Source organism: Triticum urartu, chromosome 5, assembly GCF_003073215.2.
Source record: "Triticum urartu cultivar G1812 chromosome 5, Tu2.1, whole genome shotgun sequence".
NCBI lineage: Eukaryota > Viridiplantae > Streptophyta > Magnoliopsida > Poales > Poaceae > Triticum > Triticum urartu.
Window position 1 is genome coordinate 351924202 of NC_053026.1, and position 21863 is coordinate 351946064.

Sequence of the window (21863 nt, forward strand, 5' to 3'; positions counted from 1 at the left end):
GAACCTAAGGTATAAGTTTCTTTGAAACCGTCGTTGCTCTAGCTGCATGTGGATCTTTTTCGATCTGTAGTCAAATCTAGGTCTTGGTTCAAAGAGGAAAGAAAGGTGCGGTGGGCTGGAGCAAGAATCTAGGACATGATTCAATGAGGAAAGGAGGGGCGGAAATTAGTATAGACTGGCTATCCAGCCGCTTTGTAGGTCGAAAAGGGAAAGGGGGTAACCCAGTACACACATCTGTAAGGAACCGATCTCTTTGTTGAAAAGGGAAAGAAACTCGCGGGTCGGGTAGTTTGTGCACGACTAGATTTGCTTCCCTCACATAGGAAGAAGGTTCAAAGAGAACAAATATGGGACCAGCGCATATATGTTGCTTGGCTACATACTCAGCATCACCCATTTATACGTGTGGACGCACATGGTGCTGGCATGTCCCATGCAGCTATTTTGCTGTTGTTAATCTCAGAATTAACTACTGATCTGTTTTAAAAGAATTTCTCTGTTAATATGAATCAATGCAACCGTTTTACAAATGCTACTGTCCTATACTTTGTTTTCCATCAAGATAAGGTAGATGCTTCTTTTTGTGGCTGCATGTTTCATCCTCCTTTATTGGCCAGTAATTGTTTTCTTTTTTGCCTCTTAAAATAGGGATATCTATTCAACTTGTTTCTATAGAAAACTTAAATGTCACACCGGCAACTTTGCTTAGTTTCAGTGCAACTGCACAAAACTTGATTGGATTTCTGATTCGTGTTGGTAGATTCGTATTTTATGTTGGTCGTCTCATGAAAGGTCAGTACAGGCCTTCATCCACATGATTGTCCAGTGTGCTTTGAGATATTGTGCTACTTGTATTGGTACTATTTTAAATAAATGATGAATTAAAGCTATTGTATTGCTGTCTTTTCCCATTAAGTAGTGAACAAAAATGGGACCAACCCAGACATGATGGTTGTCGCTTTGTTACAACAAATTCAGCATCACCCCCTTTATAAGCCAGTAATTGATGCCACTCTTCAGAATTAACTACTGAATCTTATTTCAAAACTGCAACACTTGTTAGGGATTGGCGGGATTACCATTTTTGTGGCCGCATGTTTCATCCTCCTTTATTAGCCAGTAATTGATTCCTTTTTTGCCTCTATTTATACAGGGATATCTATTCAACTTGTTGCTATTGTGACATTTTGCTTCGCTACGTGAAACACTTTACTTGATTTCAGTGCAACTGCATAAAACAAGATTGGATTTCCTATTCGTGTTGGCAGATTCGTACGTGATCTTGTGTGCGTCATGACAGGTTGGTACTTGCCTTCATCCACATGATCGTGCAGTGTGTTTTGAGATGTTGTGCTACTTGTATTGGTAATGTTTTAAATAAATGAAGAATTTAAGCTATTGTATTGCTGTCTTTTCCCATTAAGTAGTGAACAAAAATGGGACCAACCCAGACATGATGCTTGTTGCTTTGTTACAACAAATTCAGCATCACCCCCTTTATAAGCTTTGTCGTTCTTTATACATGTTGAAACAAGGCATTGTTAAGATAATGTCTCAGTCAATATGAATGAATCACATTGATGGAGAATTGCTACTCTCGTGCTTTGTTTGCCATTAAGATAAAGTAGATCAGTAGATGCTTTTCTTCTGGGAGTACAAGTCATCAACCATTATTTCTTAGTAATTGTTTCCCTTATACCTATTGTTGCTTACAGGGATATCAAAATTAAAGCTCGGTTTTATTCCGACTTTGATTTTATTTGAACTGCACAAAAGGAGCCAATGTGTAAGGCAAACTGTTGCATTACTGGGTCTAGTTGGTCGTTCCACTTTGCAAAAAGAAGCAGTCACTATTTGCGCTACATTACAGAAGGAATGACCGAGAAGCTTTACAGAGTATTATTAGACATCGGTGACATGACTAGTTGCAGAGACCATTGGCAATTTAACAACACGTGGAGTGCCCTGGGCAAAAAGTGCCCAAACAAGTACAAAAGCTACGACAGGACTCCACGATCATAGGCATTACATATTTTGAATGGGAAAAGTTGTCAAAGTTTAATCATTGATGTTAGCAAGAAGACGTTAGTTTAATATATTGGAATTGGATAAATTAAAGCAGATGGTCTCAGGCGAAGGTGCTTGGTTGGTCGATTTCGACTAGTAAAATATCGGAAGTACTTGACACACGATAAAAACGTTGAACGACACTCGGATGATTGCTAATCCAGCCGTTAGCTGTTGTTTCAGCCATGCCCATGGATGGCATGATACGCATGTCATGCATGTATCATCTGGTAATGTCGTCCATATAGCAGTGCTCGTAAAATATACACTGGTCTCTCAAATTACACGCGTAACCCGCCGGTTTTACTTACAGACCTCGGGCCCTCGGTTTCATTACGCCTGTATTTTACGCGTTGTTTTTTATGATGAGTAAATTACACTTGTATGTTAATACAAGTTTGAAATAAACCAGAGCTCCCAAGCACGGCCTTACCGTTTCATGCCGTCTCAGTTTCTCGAAGGTGCTCATAGGTGTCCGATGATCCTGGCTTCCTGAATGAGTAGCGGGCGCTGTATCAGACCATCCGTAGGGCCCGCGAGGCCCTCTCCATTGTCCTTCGAGTTATTGCGCTCGCCGTGGCACCGAGCATTGTTAACATCGTCAATGAACATGAGGATTCAGGAGATGACTTTATTTTGACTGGATGACACTAGGGACCCACTAGGGCCATAGTCGTACGTACGCAAGTGCCTCCTTATTATGTACAACTATATTTTTTTGCTTTCTCCTGGTTTCCTGACATCACGGTCCCACACCATTGTCAACCTATGTAGTCAATATAAACGAGAGAATTGCACAAGGTGCGGCCGACAGCTAGGACCAAGCATCTCGAGCAGTATTTGTGTTTTTGAGGCGTGAGCACTGTAGAGTTTTTCTTGGCGATGATTTCATTGTTATTCAGAGGAGAGCAGGGTATTAACTGGGCGGGCTGTGGCCCGTCTAGCCCAGGCCAGATATCCAGCCTAGATACTAATTTTTTCAAGATGAAAATGGCTAGCCCAGCTATATGTCTTTTTGAGGAATACCCAGGCAAGGTCAACTTGTTATTCTCCACCCCGCTGGGCTGCAAATCTTTCCAAGGAGGGATGCATTAGGCTTAACAGGAAAATGGGCTTTAAAAATAATAAATGGGGTGTACTTATAAAAACTGGGCAGTAACTATAAAAAAATGCACCAAACACGAAATTTGTTTATAAAATATTATTTATGGATTTTGAAAATCATAAATTTTCATTGTTGCGCGCAATGTTTCGTTGGATTTTTACGTAATACATATTTATATTTAATCTGACTAGAAATTTTGGGATAAAAATATTTCGGAGCCCATCAAAATGGGGGAAATTTTATTGAATTATGTCTTCAATGGTTGGTTGAAATTATTAATCATTGTCCTAGCTAGAAAATGGGTTGTACTTTTAACAAACTGTAAATGGGCTGTTGTAAATTCCATTAGAATTCCAAAATGGGTTGTACATTCTTACAAAACGCAAATGGGCTATAAGTTTTCTGCCACACACTTGTGGGCCTACTAAGTGACGCGTCCCCTAAAAAAATAAGTTGATGCGTATGCAAGGCTTTGCCAACTTATTATAGTCAACACACGGTTCTAGCAGCAGTGGCCGTTGGATGTCTATCCAACGGATGTCGTGCTTCTTCTTCAATCTCGGATATTCTTAGCTTCGGCCGCCCAAAAAATGATTCCTCCCCTTGACATCTGGGGCGCACCGTTTCGGAGGCTGACCTGTGGGCCTACTAAGTTGGAGCGTACCAAGGGCTTTGTCAACTTAGTCAATAATAAGCGTTTCTAGCTTCAGTGACCGTATGATGTCCATCCAACGACCGTAGTGCTTCTTCAACCTCTGGTCTTCTTGGTCTAGCCTCCCAAAGCAGCGCCGGTTGTGCCGCCTGCTCCTGCCTCCCGTGGCCGGCTGTGCTGCCGTGGAGGCCTCACCGCCCCCATACTACTCCCACCGCTGGCCAGTCCATCCCTCCACTCACCCACACCCCATGTTATTCTGCGGCGATGGCAGCCTCACACCCCACCCGATCCAATGAACCCTCGTACTCCTCTCCGCACAGGCTTCCATTGCTGCGTCTTCCCCGGCTCCGCGTCGTCCCCTTCCTAGGCCTCACCGTCGTCCAGACCACCGCCCTGGTGCTCTCGACGCGGCGTGGTCAACATGGTCAATGACCGACTTCCATCGAAAGAGTACTGTACGTGGAGAGGCTGACAGCTGGGTCCAGGCGGCCGCAAGGAAGTGCCTCCTTATTACGCGCAAAATAATTATTCCTCCACCTTACAGTAGGGACCCACCGGACGGGCCACCTTCTTTCGCGAAAAAAACGTTTCCCCCCTGACTGCTTGGACCCACCGAACGGGCCAGCGTATTTCGTGAAAAAAACGTTCCCCCCGCTGTCAGCTCGGACCCACAGGAAGTGCCTCCTTATTACGCACAGAAAAATGAATACTCCCCCTGTTAGCTGGGACCCACCATGGTGGGAGGCTGACTTGTGGGACTACTAAGTTGACTCGGACGGGGGCCTTTGTCAACCTTAGTCAATATGAACGATTCTAGCTCCACTGACCGTACAATGTCCTTCCAACGGCCGTAGTGCTTCTTCGACCTCTGGTCTTCTTGTTCCAGCCGCCCAAAGCAGCGCCGGTCGTGCGGCATGCTGCTGCCTCCCGTGGCCGGCTGTGCTGCCGCGGAGGCCTCACCGCCCCCTACTATTCCCACTGCTGGCCAGGCCATGCGGCGACGATAGCCTCACACCGCAGCTGAACCAGTGAACCCTCGTACTCCTCTCCGCGCGGGCTTCCACTGCCGCGTCTTCCCCGGCTCCCCGTCGTCCCCTTCCTAGGCCTCGCCGCCGTCCACCGCCCTGGTGCTCTCGGCGCGGCGTGGTCAACGTGGTCAAGGAACGACTTCCATCGGACGTGGACTGTACGTGGAGAGGCTGACAACTGGGTCCACGGCCGCGGCAAGGAAGTGCCTGCTTATTACGTGCAAAATAATTATTCCTCCACCTGACAGTGGGGACCCACCGGATGGGCCATCGTATTTCGCGAAAAAAGCATTTCCCCCCTGACTGCTGGGACCCACCAGCTACACCTTCGCACGCAAGGAAGTGCCTCCAGGTAAAAAAAACAAAATGATTCGCCCCCTGACTGCTGGGACCCACCAGCTACATCTTCGCACGCAAGGAAGTGCCTGACAGTCGGGACCCACCTAGTCGAAGCGTACGTAGCATTGTCATTCTGGTCGCGAACGTGTATGTACATATATACTAGTTGATGTAGAGGCGTGCATGTAGCATTTACACGTACGTACATCGGTCAGGGTGCAAGAAAGAAAATACGGCCACGTATGTGTACATACGGGCAGGGTCTCGAACGCCTACTCGCGCATACGTACGGCGAGGGCTCGTGTACATGGCTGGCTCGAAACGGAGAAACAACGTTGTCGTCGTGTTCATGGGGAGGCAACAGAATGCGTCATGTTCATGGGGAGGCAATGGAATGCATCGTGTTCATCGGGAGGGCTTGGCTGGAACAGGCAATGGAAACGAGGCCTGGTGTACCACAGAACGGAGGAAACAGCCTTGTGTTCGACCGGCCACGTTCGAAACGGGATCCTATTCATCGGGAGGGGTGTGGCGTACCGCAAAACGGAGGAAACGGACCTCCTACGGTCAAAACGGGGGTCATGTTGATCGGGAGGGGTGTGGCGTACCGCAAAACGGAGGAAACGGACCTCCTACGGTCGAAACGGGGGTCCTATTGATCGGGAGGGGTGTGGCGTACCGCAAAACGGAGGAAACGGACTTGTGTTGGAGCGCTAGGGTCGAAACGGGGTCCTGTTCATCGGGAGGGGTGTGGCGTACTGCAAAACGGGACTCCACGGGATACTGTTCATCTCCACCATCGACCTCCTCCAGCCTCCATGGGCTCCTGTTCATCCAGCCTCCACGGGCTCCTGTTCATCCCGCCTCCACCGCGCGCTACTCCACCGGCTACTATTCAACCACCCCTCCACCGTCTACTATTCATCCAGCCCTCCACACCACGGGGTCCTGTTCAACCACCCGTCCACAGGCACCCCTCCACCGTCTACTATTCATCCAGCCCTCCACACCACAGGGTCCTATTCAACCACCCCTCCACGATCTACTGTTCATCCAGCCCTCCACACCACGGGGTCCTGTTCATCCACCCCTCCACAGGCACCCCTCCACCGTCTACTGTTCATCCAGCCCTCCACCACACCACGGGGTCCTGTTCATCCAGAGGCAACGCCACCGCTCACTGTTCATCCAACCCCCCTCCCCCCGCAACGCTCAGTGTTCATCCCATCGATCGGCTTCAGTTAGCAGCAGTAGCGAAGGAATCGCTCGATCGGGTTCAGTTAACAGCCATCGATCGATCGCTTGGGTTCAGTAATGAGTAGCCTGCAGTGCAATTTCTCAGGTTCAGTTAGAGCTCAACGCCTTGCTCGGGTTCAGTTAGAGCCAACGCCTCGCACACACGCACGTACGTGTACGAGAGAAACGCGCATCGCTCGGCCCCCAACCTCCCACCGTAACCGGGAACTCCCCGAAATTTTCCTCCCCCTCGCTTCTACCATGGTTTTTTCCGTCATGGACGGCCCAAAGAATGTCATGCAGCTGCGTCTCCGGCCCGCCCAAGACGAAAAGCCCATTTTCTGTCATGATTTTTTGTCATAGAAGTAGGAGCCCACCACATCTATGATGATACCGGGTTTTGTCACAATTATCATCATAGAAGTGTCATATGTATGACAGAAAAAAATTTGTTCGGCCCAAAATGTCACGGATGTGTCTTTTTTTTGTAGTGCATGGACGCATGCATACGTATGCATGGAGTGACATAGCATTTTAATTCCCAAAAATAAAAAAATGATCAGAAAAACATGAAACCTTGCTTGTTGTAATGTGATGCCACCAAGATGATGTGGTAAAGAAATTAGCATGTTTGACGAAAGTTTGGATACAAACCCGTCACAAACCGGAGAAACTCACTAGAAGGCTCGTGGTTCCGAGAGGGAACAATGCATGTTTGATGACGAACGGGAGATAGCTTCCTCTTACGGCCTTCAATTTTTTTCTACGTCTAACGTGCACTACTACAACTGTAATGTGATTTTTTTAAAATTCTAGGGGTCATTTGACCTTTTAAAGACATTTAAGTGAATTTCTAGCCATTTAATGACCGTAATTTAAATTTTGAACTACATCTACATGCAACGTCTAACCAAAACGGTTTGAAAAATCATATCTGTGTACTTGTGTGCGAGTTAATTCCATGTGTAGTAAATTAGAAGGAATTTTCAAACATATTAGTCTGATGACATGGACACATGCATACTTATGCATGGAGTGACATGGCATTTTAATTCCAAAAAATAAAAAATGATCAGAAAAAAATGAAACCTTGGTTGTTGTAATGTCATGCCACCAAGATGATGCGGTAAAGAAATTGGCATGTTTGACGAAAGTTTGGACACACACCCCTCACAAACCGGAGCAACTCACTAGAAGGCTCGTGGTTCCGAGAGGGAACAATGCATGTTTGATGAAGAATGGGAGATAGCTTCCTCTTACGGCCTTCAATTTTTTTCTACATCTAACGTGCACTACTACAACTGTAATGTGAAATTTTTGAAAATTATAGGGGTCATTTGACCTTTTAAAGACATTTAAGTGATTTTCTAGCCATTTAATTACCGTAATTCAAATTTGAACTACATCTACATGCAACACCTAACCAAAACGGTTTGAAAAATCATATATGTGTACTTGTGTGAAGTTAATTCCATGTGCAGTAAATTAGAAGGAATTTTCAAACATATTGGTCTCACGACATGGACACATGCATACATATGCATGGAGTGATATGGCATTTTAATTCCAAAAAAATAAAAAAATGATCAGAAAAACATGAAACCTTGGTTGATTTAATGTCATGCCACCAAGATGATGTGGTAAAAAAATGGCCTATTTGACGAAAGTTTGGACACACACCCCTCACAAACCGGAGCAACTCACTAGAGGGTTCGTGGTACTAAGAGGGAACAATGCATGCTTGATGAAAAACGGGAGATAGCTTCCTCTTACTGCCTTCAATTTTTTTCTACGTCTAACGTACACTAATACAACTGTCAAGTGAAATTTTTGAAAATTCTTGGGGTCATTTGACCTTTTAAAGACATTTATGTGATTTTGTAGCCATTAAATGACCGTAATGCAAATTTGAACTACATCTACAAGCAACGCCTAACCAAAACGGTTTGAAAAATTATATTTTTGTGTACTTGTGTGCAAGTTAATTCCATGTGTAGTAAATTAGAAGGAATTTTCAAACGTATTGGTCTCACGACAAGGACACATGCATGGAGTGACATGGAATTTTAATTCCAAAAAAATAAAAAAATCAGAAAAACATGAAACCTTGGTTGATTTAATGTCATGCCACCAAGATGATGTGGTAAAAAATGGCCTGTTTGACGAAAGTTTGGACACACACCCTTCACAAACCGGAGCAACTCACTAGAAGGTTCGTGGTTCCGAGAGGGAACAATGTATGTTTGATGACGAATGGGAGATAGCTTCCTCTTACGGCCTTCAATTTTTTTTCTACATCTAACATGCACTAATACAACTGTCAAGTGAAATTTTTGAAAATTCTAGGGGTCATTTGACCTTATAAAGACATTTAAGTGATTTTGTAGCCATTTAATGACCATAATTCAAATTTGAAATACATCTACAAGCAACGCCTAACCAAAACAATTTGAAAAATCATATTTTTGTGTACTTGGGTGCAAGTTAATTCCATGTGTAGTAAATTAGAAGGAATTTTCAAACATATTGGTCTCACGACATGGACACATGCATGGAGTGACATGGCATTTTAATTCCAAAAAATAAAAAATTATCAGAAAAACATGAAACCTTGGTTGATTTAATGTCTTGCCACCAAGATGATGTGGTAAAAAATTGGCTTGTTTGACGAAAGTTTGGACACACACCCCTCAAAAACCGGAGCAACTCACTAGAAGGTTCGTGGTTCCGAGACGGAACAATGCATGTTTGATGACGAACGGGAGATAGCTTCCTCTTGCAGCCTTCAATTTTTTTCTATGTCTAACATGCACTAATACAACTTTTATTTGAAATTTTTGAAAATTTCAGGGGTCATTTAACCTTTTAAAGACATTTAAGTGATTTTCTAGCCATTTAATGACCGTAGTTCAAATTGGAACTATATCTACATGCAACGCCTAACCATAACGGTTTGACAAATTGTATTTTTGTGTACTTGTGTGCGAGTTAATTTCATGTGTAGTAAATTAGAAGGAATTTTCAAACATATTGGCCTCAAGGCTTGGGCACACATGCATGGAGTGCCAAGGCATTTTAATTCAAAAAAATTTAAAAATGATCAGAAAAACATGAAACCTTGCTTGATTTAATGTCATGCCACCAAGATGATGTGGTAAAAAATTGCCCTGTTTGACGGAAATTTGGACACACACCCCTCACAAACCGTAGCAACTCACTAGAAGGTTCATGGTTCCGAGAGGGAACAATGCATGTTTGATGACGAACGGGAGATAGCTTCCTCTTACGGCCTACAACTTTTTTCTATGTTTAATGTGCACAAATACAACTGTCATGTGAAAATTTGGAAAATTTCAGGGGTCATTTGACCTTTTAAAGACATTTAAGTGATTTTCTTACCATTTAATGACCGTAATTCAAATTTGAACTACATCTACATGGAACGCCTAACCATAACGGTTGGAAAATCATATTTTTGCGTACTTGTGTGCGAGTTAAAAAATCATCAGATGATGTAAATATCTGGTGTTCAAAAAAGAAAATGTAAAGATCTAGCAAGACAACCGGCCCCCACACGATTGGCACTCTATCTCGTGGCTCGAGATTTGGTAGGTGAGTGGCAAGGATCATTAATCAAACACGGTTCTGCATTGGAAACCGTCAGCTATTATGTTCACACATAGATTTTGGCTATTATGTTCACACATGGATTTTACTGCGGAAATGGTGTGTAATTCAAACTACGGTACTTGGAAATTCCGGCAACCGGCGTGTGTATTATCCCTGTCGATCTAGATTCCGGCAGCCAATAAATACTACCTTGCTCATGTCGTCCCGCCTGCATTCTCATCTACATCCTCCCCTCGCTCGCCCTCTCTCTCTCAAATCTCTGTCATGGCGCCGCCGGTCTGCCCACGCGCCGACGAGCAGTCACCGCCCCCCGATGACGCTCACTCGATTAGCAGCCACGAGGACCCCCTACGCGCCTCCTGACGAGGTTGCGCCGGACCCCCCAACCTTGGATTGTTTTTGGGGCCAGTACAATCTTTGTCTGTGGAAGTCGCTGCCGCCGGCTGAGAAAGCCAGGCAAGTGGTGTTCAAGAAGGAGATGGCAGAGGAGGAAGCCAGGTACCAGGAGACATGTGAAGCTCGTGATGCCGCCTGAAAAATGAGGCGGCGGAGCTTTGGGGGCGTGCGCGTCATCATGCCGAGGAGGTGTACGAAGACGGGTACTTCGCGAGGAAGGTCATAGGCGTTGGGCGGCTCGTCGCTGCATGGAGGTGGGCTGATAGGCTGCAGCATGCCACCGACGAGGAGCTCTGGTGGGCGCCCAACGAAATGGCAAGATCAGCCGCGCGCGTCCTCCAGCAAGAGGCAGATCGGTACGTTAAGCGCTGTGAGGCGGAGGAGGCGGAGTACTGCCTCTGCACTGGGAAGACGCCGCACACCAGGGAGCTGCTGGTGAGGGGTTGCCAGAATACTGGCCCTAGGAGGGATTATTAGTTTCAGTATTGTTCGTTTTCAATTTTATGCATTGTACCTAGTAGTTAAGTATCATCACGTATATGTGATGATATTATATATGTATTCTGTGATGAACTAATGAACGATTAATATATATATATATTATGAATTCCATTTTCTATCTGTTTTTTTAAACTAATTTGAATCTAGCTGTTATCATCCACATATACAGAATGGAAAGCGTACATACACAAATTGAAACATAACATATAAGAATGGAAAACAGAGTACACACATTGAAACAGAGCAATAAACAGAGCAATACTATGATTGCTATGAATACATAGCTATCCACCTCGAAATGACTTTTCAAAATAAAACGCGTCCATGAGACCATGACCAGAAGCCCTTTCCTACGATAGCTTTTGGCTCTGCTTGAACTCGTGCAGGCATTCATCCAAGCGGTCGACACGCTCGCGTTACATCTGGAGTGCGATCTCGAGCTCCAAGTTGGCTATTTCATCAGAGATCACCAGCTCGAGATGTGATGTCCATGTTCCTCTACTGCCCCTAGGTGGACACCTGGGCCAAGGAGGCGGTCGAGCCTACGGACCAGCGCGTTGGCATCCAGCGGGCCGCGGATAAGGCGAAAGGCAGCACCCATGCGAACGGCGTGGTGGGCATCCGGTGCAAGTACGGGGCGGCCGGCCTCTGGTGCAAGTATGGCACTGAGGGCCTCTGCCCACTCCTGGTGAGGAATGGGGGTACTGACCGGACGTGTACCCAGAGACAACATCGTGTCGACAGCAGGCAAGCACCGATGGATCCGCTCTTGATGTGTGGCGCGCCACGCCTCTCGCTCTGTGGCGCTCCAACGGTCTCGCCGTGCGGCGAGCCGCAGCCTATCGGCATGGACGCGCCTAGCTTGCTTTGCGGCGCGCCATCGATCATGTTGTGCGGCGAGCTGCAGCTTGTCGGTGCTGACATGCATATCTTGATCCGTGGCGCTCAAGCGCCATGCGCCAAAGGTCTGCACAACTCTGGGGATGACGCACATCACGGCTCGTCCATCATGTTGCCGGGGAGCACCTCGGCCTCGACGGGTCATGACGCCTGCCCGTTTTCCTCGTCGACGAGGTTGATGGCAGAGGCAGCGCTTTGGTGGGTTGGCATGCTTGGAAAAGGTGGATGTGGTACAGGCTGCACTTGTCGCCTCCGTGTGTCACGCGCCGCCTATTGATGTCTACTACACAACCTTCTTCTTGTAGACGTTGTTGGGCCTCCAAGTGCAGAGGTTTGTAGGACAGTAGCAAATTTCCCTCAAGTGGATGACCTAAGGTTTATCAATCCGTGGGAGGCGTAGGATGAAGATGGTCTCTCTCAAGCAACCCTGCAACCAAATAACAACGAGTCTCTTTTGTCCCCAACACACCCAATATAATGGTAAATTGTATAGGTGCACTAGTTCGGCGAAGAGATGGTGATACAAGTGCAATATGGATGGTAGATAAAGGGTTTTGTAATCTGAAAATATAAAAACAGCAAGGTAACTAATGATAAAAGTGAGCGTAAACGGTATTGCAATGCTAAGAAACAAGGCCTAGGGTTCATACTTTCACTAGTGCAAGTTCTCTCAACAATAATAACATAATTGGATCATATAACTATCCCTCAACATGCAACAAAGAATCACTCCAAAGTCACTAATAGCGGAGAACAAACGAAGAGATTATTGTAGGCTACGAAACCACCTCAAAGTTATTCTTTCGGATCGATCTATTCAAGAGTTCATACTAGAATAACACCTTAAGACACATAGCAACAAAACCCTAATGTCACCTATATACTCCAATGTCACCTCAAGTATTCGTGGGTATGATTATACGATATGCATCACACAATCTTAGATTCATCTATTCAACCAACACAAAGAACTTCAAAGAGTGCCCCAAAGTTTCTACCGGAGAGTCAAGACGAAAACGTGTGCCAACCCCTATGCATAAGTTCACGAGGTCACGGAACTCGCAAGTTGATCACCAAAACATATATCAAGTGGATCACATGATATCCCATTGTCACCACATATAAGCACGTGCAAGACATACGTCAAGTGTTCTCAAATCCTTAAAGACTTAATCCAATAAGATAACTTCAAAGAGAAAACTCACTCCATAACAAGAGAATAGACGGGGAGAAACATCATAACATCCAACTATAATAGCAAAGCTCGCGATACATCAAGATCATACCACCTCAAGAACACGAGAGAGAGAGAGAGAGATCAAACACATAGCTACTAGTACATACCCTCAGCCCCGAGGGAGAACTACTCCCTCCTCGTCATGGAGAACGCCGGGATGATGAAGATGGCAACCGGAGAGGGATTCCCCCCTCCGGCAGGGTGCCGGAACGGGTCTAGATTGGTTTTCGGTGGCTACAGAGGCTTCTGGCGGCGGAACTCCCGATCTATTCCGCTATCCGATGTTTCTAGGTTATGTTGATATATATAGGCGAAAGAAGTCGGTCAGGGGAGCCACGAGGGGCCCACGAGGTTGGGGGCACGCCCCCACCCTCGTGGTGGCCTCGAGACTCTTCTGGCCCAACTCCGGTACTCCGTGGGCTTCTTCTGGTCCAAAAATGATCTCCGTGAAGTTTCAGGTCAATTGGACTCCATTTGGTTTTCCTTTTCTGTGATACTTAAAAACAAGAAAAAACCAGAAACTGGCACTGGGATCTGGGTTAATAGGTTAGTCCCAAAAATAATATAAAAGTGCATAATAAAGCCCTTAAACATCCAAAACAGATAATATAATAGCATGGAACAATCAAAATTATAGATACGTTGGAGACGTATCAGCATCCCCAAGCATAATTCCTACTCGTCCTCGAGTAGGTAAATGATAAAAACAGAATTTTTGATGTGGAATGCTACCAAACATATTTATCCATGTAGTTCTCTTTATTGCGGCAAGAATATTCAGATCCATAAGATTCAAGACAAAAGTTTAATATTGACATAAAAACAATAATACTTCAAGCATACTATTAAAGCAATCATGTCTCCTCAAAACAACATGGCCAAATCAAGTTATCCGTACAAAATCATATAGTCTGGCTATGCTCCATCCTCACCACACAAAGTATTTAAATCATGCACAACCCCGATGACATGCCAAGCAATTGTTTCATACTTTTGATTTTCTCAAACTTTTTCAATCCTCACGCAATATATGAGCGTGAGCCATGGATATAACACCATGGTGGAATAGAATGGTGGTTGTAGAGAAGACAAAAAGGGAGAAGATAGTGTCACATCAACTAGGCGTATCAACGGGCTATGGAGATTCCCATCAATAGATATCAATGTGAGTGAGTAGGGATTGCCATGCAACGGATGCACTAGAGTTATAAGTGTATGAAAGATCAACAAAATAAACTAGTGGGTGTGCATCCAACTTGCTTGCTCACGAAGACCTAGGGCATTTTGAGGAAGCCCATCATTGGAATATATAAGCCAAGTTCTATAATGAAAGATTCCCACTAGTATATGAAAGTGACAACATAGGAGACTCTCTAAGATGAAGATCATGGTGCTACTTTGAAGCACAACTATGGTAAAAGGATAGTAGCATTGCCCCTTCTCTCTTTTTCTCTCATTTTTTTTGTTTTTTGGGCCTTCTCTTTTTATGGCCTTTCCTTTTTTTCGTCCAGAGTCTCATCCCGACTTGTGGGGGAATCATAGTCTCCATCATCCTTTCCTCACTTGGGACAATGCTCTAATAATGATGATCATCACACTTTATTTACTTGCAACTCAAGAATTACAACTCGATACTTAGAACAAAATATGACTCTATATGAATTCCTCCGGCGGTGTACCGGGATGTGCAATGACTCATGAGTGACATGTATGAAAGAATTAGGAACGGTGGCTTTGCCACATATACGATGTCAACTACATGATCATTCAAAGCAATATGACAATGATGGAGCGTGTCATAATAAACTGAACGGTGGAAAGTTGCATGGCAATATATCTCGGAATGGCTATAGAAATGCCATGATAGGTAGGTATGGTGGCTGTTTTGAGGAAGGTATATGGTGGGTGTATGGTACCGGCAAAAGTTGTGTTGTACTAGAGATGCTAGCAATGGTGGAAGGGTGAGAGTGCGTATAATCCATGGACTCAACATTAGTCATAATTAACTCACATACTTATTGCAAAAATATATTAGTTATTGAAACAAAGTACTACGCGCATGATCCTAGGGGGATAGATTGGTAGGAAAAGACCATCGCCCGTCCCGGACCGCCACTCATAAGGAAGAAAATCAATAAATAAATCATGCTCCGACTTTATCACATAACGGTTCACCATACATGCATGCTACGGGAATCACAAACTTTAACACAAGTATTTCTCAAATTCACAACTACTCACTAGCATGCCTCTAATATTACCATCCTCATATCTGAAAACAATCATCAAGTATCAAACTTCTCATAGTATTCAATGCACTTTATATGAAAGTTTTTATTATATCCCTCTTGGATGCCCATCATATTAGGACCAAATTCATAACCAAATAAAATTACCATGTCATTTAGGACTCTCAAAATAATATAAGTGGCACATGAGAGTTCATCTATTTCTATAAAATAAAAACCACCACCATGCTCTAAAAAGATATAAGTGAAGCACTAGAGCAAATGACAAACTACTCCAAAAGATATAAGTAAAGATCAATGAGTAGTCGAATAATTATGCAACTATATGAAGACTCTCTAACATTTAAGAATTTCAGATCTTGATATTTTATTCAAACAGCAAGCAAAACAAAAGAAAATAAAATGACCCTCCAAGCAAAACACATATCATGTGGCGAATAAAAATATAGCTCCAAGTAAAGTTACCGATGAACGAGGACAAAAGAGGGGATGCCTTCCGGGGCATCCCCAAGCTTAGGCTCTTGGTTGTCCTTGAATATTGACTTGGGGTGACTTGGGAATCCCCAAGCTTAGTCTCTTGCCACTCCTTATTCCATAGTCCATCGAATCTTTACCCAAAACTTGAAAACTTCACAACACAAAACTTAACAGAAAACTTGTAAGTTCCATTAGTATAAGAAAATAAATCACCACTTAAGTACTGTTGTGAACTCATTATAAATTCATATTGGTGTAATATCTAATGTATTCCAACTTCTCTATGATTCATACCTTCCGATACTACTCATAGATTCATCAAAATAAGCAAACAACACATAGAAAACAGAATCTGTCAAAAACAGAACTGTGTGTAGTAATATGTAGCTTTCGAATACTTCTGTAACTCCAAAAATCCTGATAAATTAGGAAGTACTAGCAAATTTGTTTATTAATCTACTGCAAGTGGAATTGGTATTTTATCTCTCTCTTGTAAAAAATGAAAATTATTCTCGTGAGCGCATACTTTCTGTTTTTTACAGCAAGATCAAATAACAATCACGCAAGAAGAACCTAAAGGCTCTACTTGGCACAAACACTAATTAAAACATAAAAAACACAATAATAACAGAGGATAGATGATTAATTTATTACTAAACAGGAACAAAAATAAAAATTGGGTTGCCTCCCAACAAGCACTATCGTTTAACGCCCCTAGCTAGGCATGATGATTTCAATGATGCTCACATAAAAGATAAGAATTGTAACATAAAGGGAGCATCATGAAGAATATGGCTAGCACATTTAAGTCTAACCCTCTTCCTATGCATAGGGATTTTGTGATTAGACAACTTATGGGAACAACAATCAACTAGCATAGGAAGGCAAAACAAGCATAACATCAGGACTTTAAGCACATAGAGAGGAAACTTGGTATCATTTCAATTCCTACAAGCATATGTTCCTCCCTCATAATAATTTTCAGTATCATCATGAATGAATTCAGCAATATAACCAGCACCTAAAGCATTCTTTTCATGATCTACAAGCATAGAAAATTTACTACTCTCTACGTAAGCAAAATTCTTGTCAATCGGAATAGTGGGAGTATCATAAGAGACTCGAATACTATAAATTGTTTCCACATTAAAGGAGTAATGTTCAGAAAAAGGGTAATCATAATCATGACAAGTTCTATAAATATAATCATCTCTAATTTTTATAGCATAAGTATCATCACAGTAATCATCATAAGTAGCAACTTTGTTCTCATCATAATCAATTGAAACCTCTTCCAAGATAGTGGAATCATCACTAAATAAAGTCACGACCCCTCCAAATCCACTTTCATAATTATCATAATAAGGTTCAACATCCTCCAAAGTAGTGGGATCATTACTTCCTAAAGTTAACACTCTAACGAACCCACTTTCATCAATATAATCATCACAAGTAGGAGGCATGCTATCATCATAATAAATTTGCATACCAAAACTTGGGAGACTACAAATATCATCTTCATTAAACATAGCTTCCCCAAGCTTGGTACTAACATTGATTGCAGCAAATACATTCTCAAGAACATCATCTTCATCAAACATAGCATCCCCAAACTTGGGCCTTTTCATATCATAAGCATAATCACTCTCATCATTAATAGTATGGATAGCACCGATAGTATAGCAATTATCATCATCACAAGGAGTAATAGGAGCAACATCATTTGGGAGAGATACCTTTTTACCTTTGCTTCTCCGTCTTTTCTTTTTCTTTTTCTTCTTCACATCACGTGTGGGTTTAATCCTCTTTTTGGAGCTCCTTATTAATGATATTGGTTGAATAGGAGGCTCCTCCTCGTTACCTGATTCATCATAAGAAATAATAGGAGGATATTGGGAAGTATCTTCCCTTTCTTTAGTATTCTCTTCATCCTCTATTTGTTTTCTTTTCTTTATGTAATTGGCAATATAAGGATTTTCAATGCAATTCACCGCGCGATACATATAAATTTCCTCTAGATCAAAATTAAGAACTCTATAAAGGGCAAATTCTGGAATAACCTTAGATATACGTTTCATTTCTTCATAACCCAAGAGCAAACTAAGTTCATTATGACGTGAAAGGGAAATCAAGTCATCATAATTTTTGGACACGATACAATCATGAAACAATTTGCATTGGGTACTGAAATGATCACGTTCATTGAAAAGTTCAGAAGTAGGGCCAAGAAAGTTTAAATTTTCAGCACAAACATCTAGCCTTTCTTGCAACCATTTAGTTTCCAAATACTTATGCCTCTTGCAAAATCTATCTTCCCTGTTTGGTATGTAATTGTAAACTCTATGCACTCCACAAAAATCGACGTACTTATAAGAGATATTTTCATCATGACTAGTGCAATCATCATTAGTACTATGGATATTCAAATAGTTCATACTAATAACATTGCAATCATGCTCATCATTCAAAGATTTAGTGCCAAACATTTTATAGACTTCTTCTCCTAGCACTTGAGCACAATTTTCATTTCCATCATTCTCACGAAAGGTATTAAAAAGATGAAGAGTATTAGACAAACTCAATTCCATTTTTTGTAGTTTTCTTTTATAAACTAAACTAGTGATAAAACAAGAAACAAAAAGATTCGATTGCAAGATCTAAAGATATACCTTCAATCGCTAACCTCCCTGGCAACGGCGCTAGAAAAGAGCTTGATGTCTACTACACAACCTTCTTCCTATAGACGTTGTTTGGCCTCCAAGTGCAGAGGTTTGTAGGACAGTAGCAAATTCCCCTCAAGTGGATGACCTAAGGTTTATCAATCCGTGGGAGGCGTAGGATGAAGATGGTCTCTCTCAAGCAACCCTGCAACCAAATAACAAAGTCTCTTGTGTCCCCAACACAACCAATACAATGGTAAATTGTATAGGTGCACTAGTTCGGCGAAGAGATGGTGATACAAGTGCAATATGGATGGTAGATAATGGTTTTTGTAATCTGAAAATATAAAAACAGCAAGGTAACTAATGATAAAAGTGAGCGTAAACGGTATTGCAATGCTAAGAAACAAGGCCTAGGGTTCATACTTTCACTAGTGCAAGTTCTCTCAACAATAATAACATAATTGGATCATATAACTATCCCTCAACATGCAACAAAGAGTCACTCCAAAGTCACTAATAGCGGAGAACAAATGAAGAGATTATTATAGGGTACGAAACCACCTCAAAGTTATTCTTTCGAATCGATCTATTCAAGAGTTCGTACTAGAATAACACCTTAAGACACATATCAACCAAAACCCTAATTTCACCTAGATACTCCATTGTCACCTCAAGTATCCGTGGGTATGATTATATGATATGCATCACACAATCTTAGATTCATCTATTCAACCAACACAAAGAACTTCAAAGGGTGCCCCAAAGTTTCTACCGGAGAGTCAAGACGAAAATGTGTGCCAACCCCTATGCATAAGTTCACGAGGTTACGGAACTCGCAAGTTGATCACCAAAACATACATCAAGTGGATCACATGATATCCCATTGTCACCACAGATAAGCACATGCAAGACATACATCAAGTGTTCTCAAATCCTTAAAGACTCAATCCAATAAGATAACTTCAAAGGGAAAACTCAATCCATTACAAGAGCGTAGAGGGGGAGAAACATCATCACATCCAACTATAATAGCAAAGCTCGTGATACATCAAGATCGTACCACCTCAGGAACACGAGAGAGAGAGAGAGAGAGGGATCAAACACATAGCTACTGGTACATACCCTCGGCCCCAAGGGAGAACTACTCCCTCCTCGTCATGGAGAATGCCGGGATGATGAAGATGGCCACCGGAGAGGGATTACCCCCTCCGGCAGGGTGCCGGAACGGGTCTAGATTGGTTTTCGGTGGCTACGGAGGCTTCTGGCGGCGGAACTCCCGATCTATTCTGCTGTCCCATGTGTTCTAGGGTATGTTGATATATATAGGCGAAAGAAGTCGGTCAGGAGATCCACGAGGGGCCCACGAGGTAGGGGGCGCGCCCGGGGGGGTAGGGCGCGCCCCCCACCCTCATGGTGGCCTCGGGACTCTTCTGGCCCAGCTCCGGTACTCCGCGGGCTTCTTCTGGTCCAAAAATGATCTCCATGAAGTTTCAGGTCAATTGGACTCCGTTTGGTTTCCCTTTTCTATGATACTTAAAAACAAGAATAAAACATAAACTGCCACTAGGCTCTGGTTTAATAGGTTAGTCCCAAAAAAAATATAAAAGTGCATAATAAAGCCCATGAACATCCAAAACAGATAATATAATAGCATGGAACAATCAAAAATTATAGATACGTTGGGGATGTATCACCTATGCGCAATATCGCTGGGTGGAGGGAAACAAGTGAGGAAATGGCGAGAAACGGTAGCATGTTCATAAAATGCCATCAATTAATGGAAATTTTCATAGAAGGAACATCGAGCTAGCACAAGAAGGAGATGATGATCAGATGAACACGGACCACACTAGGGAACCGTTTCTATTATTATCGGTATTAGCACAAATTTCTGATTATAGACCTGTTTGCCGCGTATCACACACATCTTTTTATATTGAGCCATTTCTATTCTCTTGTCTTAACACAAACAGTTCATCCGAGTGAACCGCATGCCGTAGATCGCACACACCTTCATCTGGCTGCCCGTTTCTTTTGTGTTTCCTAATCACAAACAGTTCATCCGAGTGAACTGTATGATGTATATCGCACACACCTTCATCTGGCTGCACGTTTATTTTGTTCCTCCTCATCGCAAATAGTTAATTTAGCTGAACTGTATGCCCTGTATCCCACACGCAACTAAAATCTGAACCGTGTTTGATGCATCCTCCATCGCAAACGTTTTGCACCTTTTTGACGGGTTTTTTACACCGTCGTTTGCGATTATGGCATTGCATGCAGTTTCTTCCAAGGGTCTCTCATCGTAGTGTCGCGTTAGCAGCAACCTGCAGTAGTGTGTAAACATTGATTTGATGCCAAATTTGTTTTACTATTTGTATAGGTGTTGTCTGACGATGTGGACAGCGAGGATGAAGATGGCCAGAGGAGGTAGAAGAGGAAAATCCTGAGGGAGCTTTATGCGGGAAAGCATAACAGTCGTATTGGGACCTGGAACGGCGGCTATCGATGCCCATTTGCAACCACAAGCTTCATGACGCGTATCTAAGTGTTCTGGCACATGCAAGAGGACAGGCCGTTGGCTCCTTCAAGCAAAAGTATTCTCGCAGGGTGGCGCACGGCTTGTACGCCGAGTACCTGGAGAAGCTTCAGGATCGTGCCAGCATGTGAGATGAGATGTGGGATTGAACTATGTATGCTTGAGTATGCTTAATGACGGTTGAACTATGTACTTATGGTTGAACTATGCTTGTGTATGTGTACGCTTATTATCTATGTCTGAGTATGTTTAATCTATGTTTACTTATGTCTAACTGTGGGATATGGATGCAATCAGTTTGGTTGATGGAATCTACCTCCGTCTTGGTTTATTGGTCCCCTTTGTAATTTGTGTTAAATTTTGACCAAAGGTTTAACTGACAAAATGTTAGTGCAGGTCAGCAAAAATTATATCGTTGGATGGGTATTTGAGCATAGTGTTCAATGATATAATTTTTGGTGACATGCATAAACATTTCTTAGTTAAATATTTGGTTAAAATTTGGTAAAAAATACAAAGGGGACCAATAATCTAGGACGGAGGTAGTACGTCAATCACGCATGGTTCCCAAAATCCGAACTATGTGCAATGACTTTCATTTTGCATGTTGCGTCAATCACACACGGTTGGCTCTAGCAAACCGTCGCCTCCAAAATTCTTTGTGGGACAGAAAACCCTCACCATGCAATTCAAAAAAGAAAACAGAAAACCCTCACATCCCCACGTCACAAAAACTCTCACCCCGCCCGCCACCCCCTCCGGTCCCCATTCACACCTGCACAAGCTCCTCCGCGTCTATGCATGGCACCGCCTACCGCCGCCGCCAGGCTGCCGGCAAAGT